The following is a 16,645-nucleotide window of genomic DNA, read 5'->3' as shown; positions in this document are numbered from 1 at the left end:
CTCATCGAAGGTATTTATTCACAAAATGCTGGAGTAACTCAGCAGGTCAGGCAGCATCTCAGGAGAGACGGAATGGGCGACGTTTCGGGTCGAGACCCTTCTTCAGACTGATGTCAGGGGGGGCGGGACAAAGGAAGGATATAGGTGGAGACAGGAAGACAGTGGGAGATCTGGGAAGGGGGAGGAGAAGAGAGGGACAGAGGAACTATCTAAAGTTGGAGAAGTCAATGTTCATACCACTGGGCTGCAAGCTGCCCAGGCGAAATATGAGGTGCTGTTCCTCCAATTTCCGGTGAGCCTCACTATGGCACTGGAGGAGGCCCACGACAGAAAGGTCAGACTGGGAATGGGAGGGGGAGTTGAAGTGCTCAGCCACCGGGAGATCAGATTGGTTGAGGTGGACTGAGCGCAGGTGTTGAGCGAAGCGATCGCCGAGCCTGCGTTTGGTTTCGCCGATGTAAAGAAGTTGACATCTAGAGCAGCGGATGCAATAGATGAGGTTGGAGGAGGTGCAGGTGAACCTCTGTCTCACCTGGAAAGACTGTTTGGGTCCTTGGGTGGAGTTGCGGGGGTAGGTAAAGGGACAGGTGTTGCATCTCCTGCGGTTGCAGGGGAAAGTGCCCGGTAGGAAGGGACGAGTGGACCAGGGAGTTACGGAGGGAACGGTCTCTGCGGAACGCAGAAAGGGGAGGGGATGGGAAGATATGGCCAGTGGTGGAGTCCCGTTGTAGGTGACGGAAATGTTGGCGGATGATTTGTTGGATAAGCTGGCTGGTGGGGTGGAAGGTGAGAACGAGGGGGATTCTGTCCTTGTTACGAATGGGGGAGGTGGAGCAAGAGCGGAGCTGCGGAATGTAGAAGAGACCCTAGTGAGAGCCTCATCTATAATGGAAGAGGGGAAACCCCGTTTCCTGAAGAATGAGGACATCTCTGATGCCCTAGTGTGAAACACCTCATCCCGGGCGCAGATGCGGCGTAGACGGATGAATTGGGAGTAGGGGTTGGCCTTTTTGCAGGAGACTGGGTGGGAAGAAGTGAAGTCCAGATATCTGTGCGAGTCAGTGGGTTTATAGTAGATGTCAGTCACTAGTCTGTCTCCTGTGATGGAGATGGTTCTCAGTCCTCAGTCCCTTTGCCCTCCATTCATGCCCCTGCCCCAATTCCAGAAATATCTTAAGCCCAAATCCATCTGAGCCAAGATCTTGGAAATTGTCCACATCCCAACACATCTCAAAAGCACAAGGAATATGAGAGTCAGAAAGTACTTTATGCTCAAATAACATGTGGGTTGTTTACTTATATAATGATTGCTAAACATCATCAATTCAAATATAGTCTCTGCTACATGTCAACTTCCTCCATTCCATTTTGTTATGGAAAAATCTTTCTTTCACCAGGACACAGTAAATAGCAAAAGCAGTTTAATTGCACCATAGTCACGGCAGCAATAGAATGGAACCTACAATAAACAACAAACTGTGATACGACTCCTTTAACCTAAATGAAGATGCAAGACCATTTATCTGTCTGCTCTTTGTTAGAGCCAGTTTTCTTCAATTTTGAAACAGAAGAATGGATCTGAAGGGGCAGCAAGATGGATTTTATAACAGCTAATTGATGTTAGCAGCTTCTCCTATGCTGCTTTCGAGATAAAGAAACGAGACATTACGTTATGTAGAATTATTTATTTATCCTATTATAAATGTTTTCAAACCAGAAGAAATAGACCAACATAAATAATACACTATAGGTTATGCAGAACATATCATAGCAATCAATTTAACTATAGATAAATGAAGTTGTTTCACTCTCCTGGATACGGCTCTATTTTTAACTCCACGCCATATAGAGTAGGCAATCAATCATTCTATACTTAATGGCTCTTAACCAGAACAATATGATAGCAGGACTCTGTAAATGAAACAGCCAGTCAAAACATAACTCGCATACCTCTAAACTGGCCTTAACGTCCTGATGTTGAGCTTGTGTTGCAAGTCTGTTCTGGAGTTACTGGAGATCAGTGATATTATATGACCACTTTGGTAACAAACCTCCTAGAAGACAAAACAAGAAAGTATGAAAATCTGAATTAAAATTTGTAATATTCATATTTCCTTCTCGCAGTTAGAGAAAATAAGAAAATTTAAACTTAGTCTCAGGTGATTTTGTTGTAAGCAATCCTTTGGGAATTTTACAGGAAAATACAACAGCAACACCATGAAATGATACATTTGACAGCATTAGGAATAAACACACCAACACAAAACAGAAATGGTACTAGTGAACGTGAACTCTTGGGAATGATCCTCTGGAACTTAACCACATTGAACTGGAGTGGCCTGGGGCCTATCCTCATCCTGACTGTCCTGACAATAAAATCTACATCCTTTGGCCTGGATATTGTGGTAAGTTTTGAGGGCAGTCTTTTAATCAAGCAAAGCCATTTGGACTTTCGAAACATAAAATCAATATTCAAGAAACAGCAATAACTGTCAGACGATGGTAGGTCATAAGTAATCTCCAGTGTCCAGGAAATTGCCATCCATTTTATTGCACAAAGGCCTTCCCATTCAAAGGGAATGGGCAATTCAACAATGAGCAACAGCTGCTGAGGGATTCTTCCAGATGGTCATTGAAATATCAATTTTCTCCTGATCAAAATGAAGACTGGATGTAATGAGGACCAATCACACAATTCAACATGTCTGACAAAATATGCTGATTGGATAATGATTTCTATAAACATCTGAGTAAATCAATGGAAAATACACTATTCGTAAAATTAAGGAACATAATTAATATAAAATTAATTTAAAATTTGTCATCTTCAGGTGAAATTTAGGTTGGCTTAAACTATGCCAGAAATGTGATCAAAATACTGGGAATGGTTCATACTCTGATCAGGATTTTTATCGAATGGCTAGTTTGGGAAACACCATGCTTGGATCAGGTGACTACACCTGACGATGGCACTTGCATCCATTGTTTACCAAAAGATGAAGGTAGAAACATGACATTGTCAAGTTCCAATTAAAAAAATCTAATTTTCCAAGTGTTAACAATTCACTGATGTATATTTCAAGAGCATGACACAATTAAATGCCAAATCAAAGTCCCAGTGTGAAAATAAAATAAATGGAAAGTGAAACTTAACAGGATTAGTTGCAATATTCCATTGACCGTACAGCACAGAAAGAGGAGCCCAACTGTAATGTTTGTATCATGGGAATCTTCTCCCACCCTCGACATCTAATTCCACCAGTGTAATCTTCGATTGGCTTCAATCAAATTTCCTCAAACTCAACTGCAACAAATCTGAAATCATCATCATTGGTCCAAAAACGCTCACCAAATCCACCCAAAACTTCATCCTCAATATTGATGGTCTCCCAGTATCCACCTCCCCTCACATCCGGAATCTTGGAATCATCTTTGATCAAACCCTCTCCTTCGACAAACACATCAAACACATCACAAAGACAGCCTTCTTCCACCTCAAAAACATTGCCCGTCTCCGTCCATCCCTCTCCTCCACAGCTGCAGAAACCCTCATCCACGCCTTCATCACCTCCCGTCTGGACTACTGCAACAGCCTCCTCTATGGCTCACCCTCAAAAATCATCAGTAAACTTCAATACATTCAAAACTCCGCTGCCCGTATACTCACCCACTCCCCGATCCGTGACCATATCACCCCCGTCCTTTACAAACTCCACTGGTTCCCCATCCCCCAGAGAATCCAGTACAAAATCCTCCTCATGACCTACAAAGCCCTCCATAACCTGGCGCCATCCTACCTGACTGACCTCCTCCACAGGCACACTCCCACCTGCACCCTCCGCTCTGTTGCTGCCAATCTCCTGTCCCCCCCCATCCGGACCAAACTCAGATCCTGGGGGGACAGGGCTTTCTCCATCGCTGCTCCCACCCTCTGGAACTCACTACCCCAAACCATCAGAGACTCCTCCTCACTCACCACATTCAAAACATCACTGAAGTCTCACCTGTTCAGCACTGCCTTCAACCACTGAAGGTCACCTCACCTTCCGTCTCCTTTTTCTGTTCGTTTACTTATTTATCTATTTATTCAATTCTCTATGTTCTAGAAATCCCTGTAAAGTGTATTTGAGTGTTTGAAAAGCGCTATATAAATGTAATGCATTATTATTATTATTATTCCTTTCTCCTTCCTCTTAAATAGACAATAGACAATAGACAATAGGTGCAGGAGTAGGCCATTCAGCCCTTCGAGCCAGCACCGCCATTCAATGCGATCATGGCTGATCACTCTCAATCAGTACCCCGTTCCTGCCTTCTCCCCATACCCCCTCACTCCGCTATCCTTAAGTGATTAATGCCTTTAATCACTTGTTCCATTGGCATTTCCCACATTTTTTTAACCATTTGAGTTTCTCCTTGAATTCCCCATTCGATGAATAGTCTAATAAAAGATTATTATCCTGAAATGCTAATCCATCAGAACTTTTCCCACCATAATTGATCCTTGACCTGCTGAGTAGTTTTAGCATTTTCTTTTTATATTAATGATTATTTTATATTTGTGGCTCTATTTCTGGTCTTTCACACGTAGAAATATGATCTACATGTTCATCTTATTTAACACTTTATAAGCTTAAAAACCTCAATCATTTCACCCTCTGCTACAGATGAATTCTTGCTGAGAGGGGAAAGTCCATTTGATACTGGGATCCCCCTTCTGAATCTTTCTCCCTCTGCACCACCTTGTCATATGAAGAATGGATTCATATAATTTTAGAATACAAATCGTGGTTTGATTGAACAGGCCTTTCCAGACACCACACAAGATCCAGGTGCAGTGCTTCGCAGAATGGGCTGAATTGTGCTGGTTGTGACCAGCAGATCTGAATGGAGTCACTGGCCACCCAAAGCCCCAGAATTGAACCCACATATTGCATAACACATGCAAGATTGGTTTTAATGAGGAGATTTGATCAGATCTGGCACAGGATCCCAAACTGATTAAGCTTACAGTTTGCAAACTTGAGAGGAAACGTGGAGGGCAAGCTACTACTTTTAAAAATAATTGCTTAATATTTAAAAACATCACAAATCATGTTTTTTTTTGTAATTTCCACTATATTTCAGGAAAAACTGGTTACCTTTTATTATTTCATTTGATTTAAATGAATTTTAAATAGCTCTGAATATCATTTTGAAAACTCTCAGGGTTTCACAATTGGCAAGACTCCACCACTTTCTTTCCCAGCTGTCAGCACATCGCTGGGGTGGAGTCTCTGCATCAAACTGCCCACACTACGTTGCTGTCAGACTACGTTGCAGGTACATTGATGGCCTTTCAAAGTTCTGTGTGAAAACTGGCAGTGGCTATTTTCATCAGTGTACCAGATGCAGCATAACCTAGTCCTAGGCCCTTAGCCACCGCATTAATGCGAGGAAACAAGCTGCTTTACAAAACCATTCCACACTTTAAATCAGCTAGCTCACCCACGCAGAATGTTACAGACCTTTATTGTATGGTCACAGGGTAGCTCACCAGATTAGCAATCTTTTCCAATTCTCCTTCCTGTATAGACTACATGTTTCCGAGGGTTTCGTCAACTCCCTTCTATGTGTTTGATAATAGCTTCTGCACTGATACTTCCAAGATATTGTCCTTAACCATTATTTCCTCTCCGCTACAGTTGGTTTCCCATCCCAATTCTGTTTTTCATTTCTTGCACTTGTGCTCTCCTACTTAGAATAAGGCCAGGGTCGCCCTTGCACTCGCCTCCCATCCCAATCACCATCACATCCTCTAGACCAGTCTTAATTTATGTAACATAATGGCAAGTAAGACAGATCATCTCCTATCATCCCCTGTATGTCCCCGTGGTTCAGTCTTATAGGCTCCTCAAGTACCTACTCCTGTTTCATCGCATGTTCCCATGCAACCGTAGAGGGTGCTGGACCTGCCCTTTTTTTAACCCTTTCTTTGCCTGCCATCAAAAGATGAGCCACAGATTCATGTTAATTATTTCCAAATTTGTGCACTATTTTTGTTGCTCACAACGTGCGCCAAGAGTGAAGAATATTTTGAGAAATGTGGAAATGCAATAGTAATTCAGAAGTTAGAGTCATGGAGATATACAGCTTGGAAACTACTTTATTTATATAATGTTTCTAAATATTAACCAAGCTAGTCCTACTTACCTGGGCCTTGCCCATAATCCCTCCAAGCCTTTCTTTTTCATGCAGCTGATTACATTTCATTTAAATGCCATAATTGAACATGCCTCTGCCACTTCCTCAGGCAGCTCATTCCATGTACACACCACCCTTGGAAAGGTTGATCCTTAGGTCCTTTAAATCTTTTCCCCCTCACCTTAAACTTATGGCCTCGAGTTTGAGGCAACCCTACCCGGGGAAAGGACGATGTCTGTTCATTCCTTTTGCCTCCTCGTGTCCAGCTCTGGAATGAACTTGTTTGGTCTGAACTTATTTCCTCATTACAAAGGCACATGGTTTGGCACAAATTTGTTGGAATGGGAGACGAAAGGCAAAGTAAACAAAAAAATCCCCACTGAAATAGTACAGATTAGTTTCTTTGGTTGTTGAAGTGGCTTATCATCAATCTTTTGGAATGTTCCCACTATCTGCATATTGCACGCTATCGACTCCTACGGGTTTCAATTTATATTATCAACGAACAATGTCATCATCATTCACTACTAGGTTTCTGTACAGATGGCAAGTATCAATGAGTCACACGACCTGCTACATAGTCATGGCTGGGTTCAATTAATAAAGATTTCAGTAAAGCAGTCTAACAACTGGTCAACTTTCCTATTACAATATGAGCTCATTAAACTAAAGTTCATGAGGCAGTTTAACAGGCTAAGTATTATTTTAAGTCCATACTAAATAAAGACAATGTAAAGTTTTGGATTCAACAGCAATATAACTTATCACATCAGAGCATTGGTATACCTGGGGCCCACCACAAACTGTCTGTAAACTGTATGATTCATCCAGACTCCTTTTATTAACCTCTGAGTAATGGCATACTGTTACAGTTATACTTTTACTGTAATTCTTTTTGTGCACAACCCGCAGGCATTGCCACTTTCATTTCACTGCACATCGAGTATGTGTATGTGACAAATAAATTTGACTTGACTTGACTTTAGCAAATTATATTATGAGTTAACCTGCTTTTTCCATATTTTTCCAAATACTCCTTTTTCTTAAACTATACCTTCCAATGTTTTCAGGCACTCTGACCCCTTCATTCTCCATCAATATTATGATTCCAATTAAAGTTAGGCTTTAGTTATAGCAAGTTATAGCAAAATTTGGCTACTTGGCCCCTCGAGCCTCGTTCGATCATGGCTGATTGGTTTTTCCTCTCTCAACTCCATTCTCCTACCATCTCCCCGTAACCTTTGACGCACTTACTAATCAAGAACAAACCAATCTCTACTTTAAAAATACTTAATGACTTGACCTCCATAGCCGACTATGGCAATGAATTACACAGATTCTTCACCCTCTGGCTAAAGAAACTCCTCCTCATCTCATTCTAAAGATACGTCCTTTTATTCCAAGGCTGTGCCCTCTGGTCCTAGACTCTCCCAATGTTGCACAGTTCTCAAAGGGTAGTTCCGCCACAGATTTCTGTAGGTGGGAAATGAAGGAATCTATAAATAACTCTTCATTCAATTCCCCTTCCGGGTCATTAACAACCAGTAAGATTAAAATGACGCGAGACACAAAATGTTGGAGTACTCCAGCATTTTGTGTCTACTTTCGATTTAAACCAGCATCTGCAGTTCTTTCTTACACAAAGATTAAAATGACAATGCTCATTGTCAATCGATGGAGTTGGCTCAGGTCCTTGACATTTGCAGCAATTTAACTGCACAAAATGGAGGCTTTTGTTGACAGATGGATGGAAAATGCAACAATTTTGATTTATGATACATCAGTTAACTCCATGCAGGTTCAATTTGCTTCGTCTCCAATTACCTGACCACAATTCAAACAATTATACAGACATTAATCGCACTGGATATATGCAGTGATTTTCAAAAAATTACCATCTGGATTAAAAAATTGTTCCCAGTTTCCTGATTTATAAAATAAGATGACATCTTTAAAATCGAGATAACTCCATAATTGAAGAAATACATTGCAAAGAATTCCTATTATTCACAAAAATCAAATCAAATGTCTTTTCATGGTTTCCTTCTGGAGCCCACATTGTGTGGAGCCAAGGCTGGCTGTTTTTCCTGCTTCCAGGCAGCTGGCTTTCGCAGACCCCAATTCTTCTAACAACTTGATGTGACAAGATAAAATAACTCCAGGGAGAACCCATTAAACTTACCATCCATCTGTTGACAAATACCTTGCCTCTAAAAAAAAAATCAAGAGGTTAAATAGCCAGTTCCTTGAGCCTTTATTTCGCAAAATGCTGGAGTAACTCAGCAGGTCAGGCAGCATCTCAGGAGAGAAGGAATGGGTGACGTTACGGGTCGAGACCCTTCTTCAGGCTGAAGGGTCTCGACCCAAAACGTCACCCATTCCTTCTCTCCTGAGATGCTGCCTGACCTGCTGAATTACTCCAGCATTTTGTGAAATAAATACCTTCGATTTGTACCAGCATCTGCAATTATTTTCTTACAGTTTCTTGAGCCTGCTCTGTTACGATTGAATACCTGAACATCCAGTAATTAATAACCCAACTGATCCTTGTATTCCTTGATTCCCACAGTGCCGAAATTCCACCGATTGCATCCTTCAGTACACTGGCCAATGAAGCATCATTCAGGAATAGAAATTCAAAGATTCACAATTGCCAACGAAGAAATCTCTGCTCTTTCAAGTCCTAAATATACCCTGCCCCTTTTATCTTGAAACCATCATTTTATTTCTGGACTCTGGACCCAGGGCAAACAACCTGTCAGCATCTAACCAATTAGCAGACTCACAGTTTCAATGCAATGACTACACTGCACCGATTGCAACTCCCCACCATCACAACAACCTCAGCCCATGCAAGGTCACTGCATTGTTCGAAATTCAAAATCTTATCACAGAACTGCTCTCCCCTCCACGTAACAGTCTACTGGGTTTTGTTGCGTGCGTTGTCTGATTTTCAAGGTCTGGGATGGAGAATTATGGTTCTGCTGAGGGAGGAATTAAATATTTTAAAAATCATTTTGTGTCGGTGTTTATTATTGGACTTGTGGGGCTGTGGAATATGAAACAATAATAATAATTTGGGAATCTCTGCTCCGAGTCTATCTTTCCTTAGACAACATCCAATACTGATTCAGCTGCAAGCACACAGGGCCACAAAATCAACACTTCAGTCCACGATTTATATTCCCATTTTCACTGTTTATTAGTGATGCATTGTTATTTCTCTGTTACTCTCAACTCTACTTGCATTTCTTTTGATAAGCTGTTCTGTCCACTCATGCTTTAATCTTCAAAATGTTCCATTGTTTCACTTTACACAACATAATATCATTTACCACAATGAGTTTCCAAAATAGATAACAAAGATCGTCAAAAAACAAAATGCTGGAGGAACTCAGTGGGTCAGGCAGCATCTGTGGGGGGAATGGATAGACAGCATTCCCTCCGAAGATGAATGAATGAATATAACTTTATTGTCATTCAAAACTATACACCAGAAGAGTGCATATTTGAACGAAATTCCGTTGCAACTGGCTCACAATGTAACACCAAATAATAAAAATTGATTAAAGAAAAATAAATAAATAAATAACCCGCACATAAAATAATGGCAGCGGATCATTGTGAATTCAAGAGTCCGATGGCTCGGGGGAAGAAGCTATTGCAGAACCTGGCTGTTCTGCTCCGTGTGCTGCAGTACCTTTGACCAGAGGGCAGCAGGGTGAACAGTCCATGATGGAGATGGGTGGGGTCTTTAATGATATTTTTAGCCTTGGACAAGCAGCGTTTGTGTGCAATGTCCTGGATGGAAGAAAGTGAAGTCCCGATGATTTTCATAGCGTCCTCACCACTCTCTGCACGGACTTCCAGTCTGAGGCTTTGCAGTCCCCAGACCAGACAGAGATGCAGCTGGTCAGTATGCTCTCTATGGTGCCTCTGTAGAAAGTGGTGAGGATGGGATGGGGGAGGTGTGCTCTTCTCATCCGGCGCAGAAAGTGCAGACGCTGTTGGGCTCTCTTGACTAGAGATGCAGTGTTTAGGGACCTGGTCAGACTGTCTGTGATCTGCACCCCCAGGAGCTTAGTGCTACTGACTACCTCCACTGCGGTGTCACTGATGTGGAGTGGTGTGTGCCTGCGCCGGTTTCCTTTGTTTTAGCGACATTCACGTCCAGATTGCTTATGTTGCACCAGTCCACTAGTTGTTTAACCTCCTTCCTGTAAGCCAGTTCATTGTCGTCCCGGATAAGGCCCACCACTGTTGTGTCATCCGCGAACTTCATCATTTGGTTTGTAGTGAACTTGGCACAACAGTCGTGGGTCATTAGGGTAAACAGCAGTGGACTCAGGACACAGCCCTGAGGGGAACCGATGCTCAGAGAGATGATGTTGGAGATGTTGTTTCCAACCCGCACAGACTGGGGTTTGTCAGTGAGGAAGTCCAGTAGTCAGTTACACAAGGGGGTGCTAAGGCTCAGTGGACCCAATTTGCTTACCAAGTGCTGAGGGATGATCATGTTGAATGCTGAACTGAAGTCCAAGAACAGCATTCGCACATACATGTTCTTCTCCTCCAGATGTGCCAGGCTCAGGTGGAGTGCAGAGGATATGGTGTCCTCTGTGGAGCGGTTTGGCCGGTAAGCAAACTGGAACAGGTCAAGTGTGAGGGGGAGTCCAGAGATGATATGGTCCTTGACCAGCCTCTTGAAGCACTTCATCATTATGGGAGTGCTACATGGCAGTAATCGTTGAGACATGTAATTGTGGATTTTTTTGGCACTGGTATGATGGTAGCAGTCTTAAAGCACAATGGTGTTGAAGATGTCGGTGAGGACATGTGCCTGATCCACTGAGTTCCACCAGCACTTTGTTTTTTGCTCTGTACTCCAGCACCTGCAGTTTCTTACATCTACAAAGTCAGTCATATTAGATCAGCCTACAGCTGAAGATGGATCTCAACCTAAAATATAATCTTTCCATGTTCTCTGGAGATGCTGCCTGAGCTTCTGAGTTACTCCAGCATTTTGTGCCCTTTTCCGTGATGTTTCAATTGTTTTTGGAAATTTGCTGGTTATCATATTTTAGCACTATATTCTTCTGTCGTACCTCAGATCATTGAAGTCAAATTTTCTATCCATGTTCTCCAGAGATGTTGCCTGACCCACAGAGTTATTACTCTAGCACTTTGTGTCCTTTTGTGTATTAACCAGCATTAGAGCAACATGTTTCTCTATGTCATTTTGGCTGACTTTCTTTTGAACTTTACCCTCTTTAATACCCAACAAACTGGTATTTTCTCTTTCATCCTCGCTATTAAAACAGCACCTGACACATGCTTTCCCCACTATTTCTCAAACTGCTGAAAAAGTTAGAAATTCAATTAATCAGAGGGAGCATCTTGTTTTTCAAGGTTATTGCTCGTTCAATTATAATTTTCTAACTTCAAAAAGCGTAATTCAACCAGATCCAATTTTCTTCAGGTCAGATATCATTGAAAATAGAATTCCCAAGTTAAAACACATCTCTGGCTATGGGTTCTGACAATATATCTAAATAAATCAGCACAATTCTCTCTCCACTAACTGCTGCGCACCTATTTTTCAATATTTTCAGTATTTCTCAATATTCTCAATATTTTCATACTTTTCTAAGTATTTACCATCATCTTTCAGAGCACTGTATTTTTTCATATTATTTTCTTCCACGGATTTTTCTTTGAGAGTGAACATTTCAAAATCTTTGTCTTCTCTTCCAGTGTTTCTTTCTCCTTTCAGTACAAGTCTTCTCTCCATGGGAACAGTGTGGAGAACAGAAAACACGTTCTTTTTTTAAATATGAGGCGCTTTGGTGTCAGCTCAAACAATAGCAAGTGTTCAAAACAATTACAAGGAATTTTAAATCTAAAGCAGCACTGAGTCTCAAACAGAGATGCTGACAGTAGTATCATCCGCAACAGAGATTTATAAATACTTTAAATCACCCAGACCTAGCCTATACAAAGGCTTTTCTCAGAATTCTGTTAATTGAACAGTATCTATTTGGACAATTGGGCATTTGCTTTGGTGCAGATTTGATGAACCTCCAGCTTTGTAGATGTTGATATTTTGAAGATTCAACATAGGCAGAGTCAAATGCCACTGAACACAAGGTATACTTGTGTATGTAGACATGCAAAAATAGATGGAAGGAAGAAAAGGTTAATAATATTTTTCTGCAGATTTTGTCATATTTTTAGTTTAGGTATACGTGAGAAATTTAAACTATGCTGATATTTCAGAACATGTAACTGGATTCTTTGTTTGGTCAAGAGCACAGATGGGCTGAACAGATGAGCAGTTAAAATAAAGGAAAATCAGAACAGAAGAGTACGAGTTAATACATTTTGGTGAAAGGTAAAAGAGGATAAGAGAGAGACCAAAGACTGCTTGAGAAACATCTAAGAAGGACAATAAAGCACCTGCGATCCTTGGGTTCATTATTAAGAGGCAGATGTTACAAATGTCAAGAGTTATGAAATCATATAAACTATTTAAAAATGTTACTCAACCACACATCTGGCCACCACGCTGTAGAGGAGATGACCATAACCATCCTCAAACTGTATATCAAGCTACATTAAAGTAGAATTAAACTAGACAGACCCATGACCTTAACTCAAGCAAAATGTGTAGACATGCAACAAAAAAAAAGACTTCCAGCTCAATTTACCTTACACACTTTTGCCTACAAACACCCGAGGGTTGGTGTCTCACAAACCTTGTCCTGGAAATCTCAATATTGATTTCATTCCTCATGAAATCTCACACTATCAAGCCTAACATGGCCAAGAAAGTATTGATTATCACCTTCCTCAGTTGGCAAATGGGTAGAAGTGGCCACTGCAGAGCCTCTCTGGAGAGAAGGTTCCATCTTCACACCAATGACATTCTTCATTTCCATGACACAATAATTTTACTACAAAAACTTGGAACAGATCTGGCAGCTTAAAACTGTGGACCATCAGCAACTGAAATGAACACGACTGCAACCATCCAAAGAAAAGCAAGGCCGTGTGCCTTAATGATTACCATCCAGTAGCTATAACATCCACCCCCATGAAGTGCTTCAAGAGGCTGGTCATGGCGGCACATTAACTCCAGCCTCACAGATAGCCTTGATCCATTGCAGTTTGCACATGGGAGCAACAGGTCCTTGGCAGATGCCTTTATCTTGGCCTTACACTCATCTCTGGAATATCTGGATAACAAGGACACCTATGTCAGCTGATGTTTCTTGACTATTGCTTTGCCTTCAAAACCATAATCCCAACCAAATTCATCTTCAAACTTGCACCTGGGAGTCAGCAACCCCCTTTGATGCTGAATTCTTGACCTGCAGACCCATAGACCACAATCAGTGAGGGTAGGCATCCTCCACGATAATTCACAACCCATGGTCTTGGGTGGAATTTGAGAATCATTACCTCCGGCTTCACGATAAGCTTCTTCCCATCGACCATCTTGCTCTTGTACCACACTGCAAAAACACCACCACAAGCCTGACTCAACACAAAATCATTATGGACTTTGTGCAATGTTGCATTACATACTTCAATTTGCATATTTATGGTTTGGTTACCAAGAATAACTGATAATTTATTATGCAATTGTTCATTTTACATTTGTGTTGTTGCATAAATGTGTCTGAGAAAAGTCACAACCAACAAATCAGATCAAAACCCAACCGTATAATCATATCTAGTCATAAATCATGGTGACTAATTAATAGCTGGTATCAGGAGGCAGCCTCAAAGAATATCTTCATCCTCAATGATGGCGAATCTAGCCTGCAGGTGTTAAAGGCAAAACTGAAGCATGCACATTCATGTTCAGTCCACACTGCCAAACAGATGATCCATCTTGGCATCCTTTCAAGATCTCCATCATCACGTAAAACATTACAATTCACTTCATCGATATATTACTAAAACTCTCTGTCCGTATGTATGTGTGTATGTGTGTTTGACCACAGCATAACTTTTATGGTTCGCACAGCCAAAACGGTACACCATAGCGCCACAATGTTTGCACCACCTTACTCACCATTATCCTGGGCATAATATGTTACAACTATCATTCAAATTGAAGCTACATTTTAAAAACTACAGAGATTTTAAAGTTTAACAATTCACTTAATAACCCATTTCCTCAAACTCCTCAACGTGTGACGTCACAATGCTCCACCTTCCACTTCATTTGCTCCTCACACGCCAAAACATAATGGCCGCTGGCAGCGCCACCGCCCGCCCACACTCAGTCACTCCCTCTCCCCTCACCTGGCCCCGACCTCAGTCCCTACCTCGCCCATTTCCCCTCACTCTCGCCCACCCTCAGTCCTTCCCTCTCCACTCGCACCCGGCCCCAGTCATTCCCTCGCCTGTCTCCCCTCACCTCTCGCCCGGCCCCGGCAGAGACTCGCACGTCGGCAGTCAGCGTTCAACGCACGGGCACTGGTAAGTCCTTTTCCCAGCCAACGGCTCCAGGTGGGGGGAGGGAGGGGAAAGTGGGGGTGGGGGGAGGGAGGGAGGTGGGGGTCAGGAGAGGGGGAGGGGGGAATAGGGCTCACTCAGTGACGACATCCTCTCCCCTTCTCTGTCCCCCCTCTACGAGGAATGGACCCAATGGGTCCACTTGGTCTAGTATGACATAAAAATGGCTAAAAGTATCAGACAGAACAAAGGCTGAGACTAGGCAGCACATCAGCTGCAGTACTGAAGACTTGCAGTCCAGAATGAGCAGGTGTTGAGCCAAGCAGTAACAGTTATAAAATTGGCATCTCATTGATTATATGGAAAATTGCCCAGGTTCCAATGGTGGAAAGCAAAAGAAACACAGTCTGATAAATTACCAACTGGGCCACTCTGAATCAAAGTGCTGGAAGGCGTTCTTGACAATGTTATCAAAAAGCTATATGCCAAGCGTGAGTCTATTAGTCAAAACCCAGTGTTGGGTTTCATCAGTAACAAAAATGCAGACTTCATCATAGCTTTAGTTTGCACATGGATCAAAGATCTGGATATCATAGGTGTTGTAAAGCCATTTCAGCAGCTTTTAAACCAAATGAGGCATCAAGGAGGCACAGTCAATCTGAAGTTAACTGGATTAAAGGGGAGGAAATATACAATGGATTCATACCTCATACAAAGGAAGATAATAGCAGTTAATGGAGGTCAATCAATCCAGCCCCAAAACATTATGCAGGAGAATCTCAGGCCAGTGTCCCAGGCCCAATTACATCTATAGCTTTCTCAATAACCATTCTTCCATGTCATCATTGGAGATGTTTACTGTGATTGCATAATGTTCAAGCCATATACAACTCCTCAGCCAATGAAACAGTCTACACCTGCATGCTGTAAGACCTAGATAACGTTCAAGTGTGTACAATTTCATTGTAAGTAACATTTGTTCCTCAAAAATGAATGCCAACAAGAGGGCATCTAACTACTAATAGTGGAGTTCAATGTCGTTACCACAATCAAATCCATGGAGCAGAAGATCAATTGGACAGCCATTTATACACTGTGACTACAAGATCAGAGTGGAAATTGGGTATCCTTTAATGAAAAACTTAATTTCTGACAATTGAAAGACTCTCCGCCATCAACAATGTACAAATCAGGAGCATGATCAAATATCCTCCAATGAATGCAACTTGAGCAACACTCCAGAAGCTCAATACCATTGAGAACAAAGTAGCCTGCTTACCTGACACTATCTTAAATCTCCATTCCCTTCACCACTAGCTGCAGTTTGTACTATCTACAAAATGTAGTGTGATCCTTCCAGGTTATTCTATCCACATTGCTGGCATGGCAATGAATTATTGCCCACCCCTAAGTACCTTGATTTTAAAAAAGGCTTATGTCAGAAATAGGCAGTGTGGGATCAAATGAATTCCTTTACCATATTGAAACACACAAAATCCTGTCAGTGTAGATGTCAAGATATGTTCTCTTGTGAGAGAGTCACGAACAAGGGGACATAGCTACAAAATATGGGCTATTAATTTAAAACCGAGGTGTATCAAAATGTCTTCGTTCAGAGGGTAGCAAATCTCTGGAATCCTCTGTCCCAGAGGATTGTGAAGACCAGATCGTTAGATATTAACTAAGGTGAAGTTAATTGAAGGATATGGAAAACGATGACCTATTCTTGCTCCTATTTGCTGTGTTCAGGTCTCTAAAAGACAGTCAGTGGATTAGGGATTTGCCTCTCCAATGGATGTTTCACATCGCACGGACAACTAAAAGTAAAAACAATGCACAATTGAACTTTGATTATAAGAATGATCAGAATTAACCCAAATTCAATCAAAAACCTTTAAAATTAGTCAAACAAAGTAATAAAATTATTGCCATTACACTGCCCTGGTCTTTCGCAGTCGTACAGCATTCCAACTACATGTCACTACAAAACACTGCA

General features: G+C 41.7%; 1 protein-coding gene across 5 annotated transcripts in view; it reads right to left on the bottom strand.

Moving 5' to 3' along the window:
• LOC144604876 (plexin-B2-like) overlaps positions 1–16,645 on the bottom strand; it is a 190,431-nt gene that overhangs the window by 126,409 nt on the left and 47,377 nt on the right. For all 5 annotated transcript variants that reach the window (XM_078419665.1, XM_078419660.1, XM_078419661.1 and 2 more), the window contains exon 2: positions 1,951–2,054. The gene's annotated coding sequence lies outside the window, so the exon portion shown is untranslated. The remainder of the gene's footprint in view (positions 1–1,950; positions 2,055–16,645) is intronic.

This window comes from Rhinoraja longicauda, chromosome 23 (genome assembly GCF_053455715.1).
Source record: "Rhinoraja longicauda isolate Sanriku21f chromosome 23, sRhiLon1.1, whole genome shotgun sequence".
Taxonomy (NCBI): Eukaryota; Metazoa; Chordata; class Chondrichthyes; order Rajiformes; family Arhynchobatidae; genus Rhinoraja; species Rhinoraja longicauda.
Note: the sequence above shows the minus strand (reverse complement) of the source record. Positions and strands in the feature narration are given on the sequence as shown.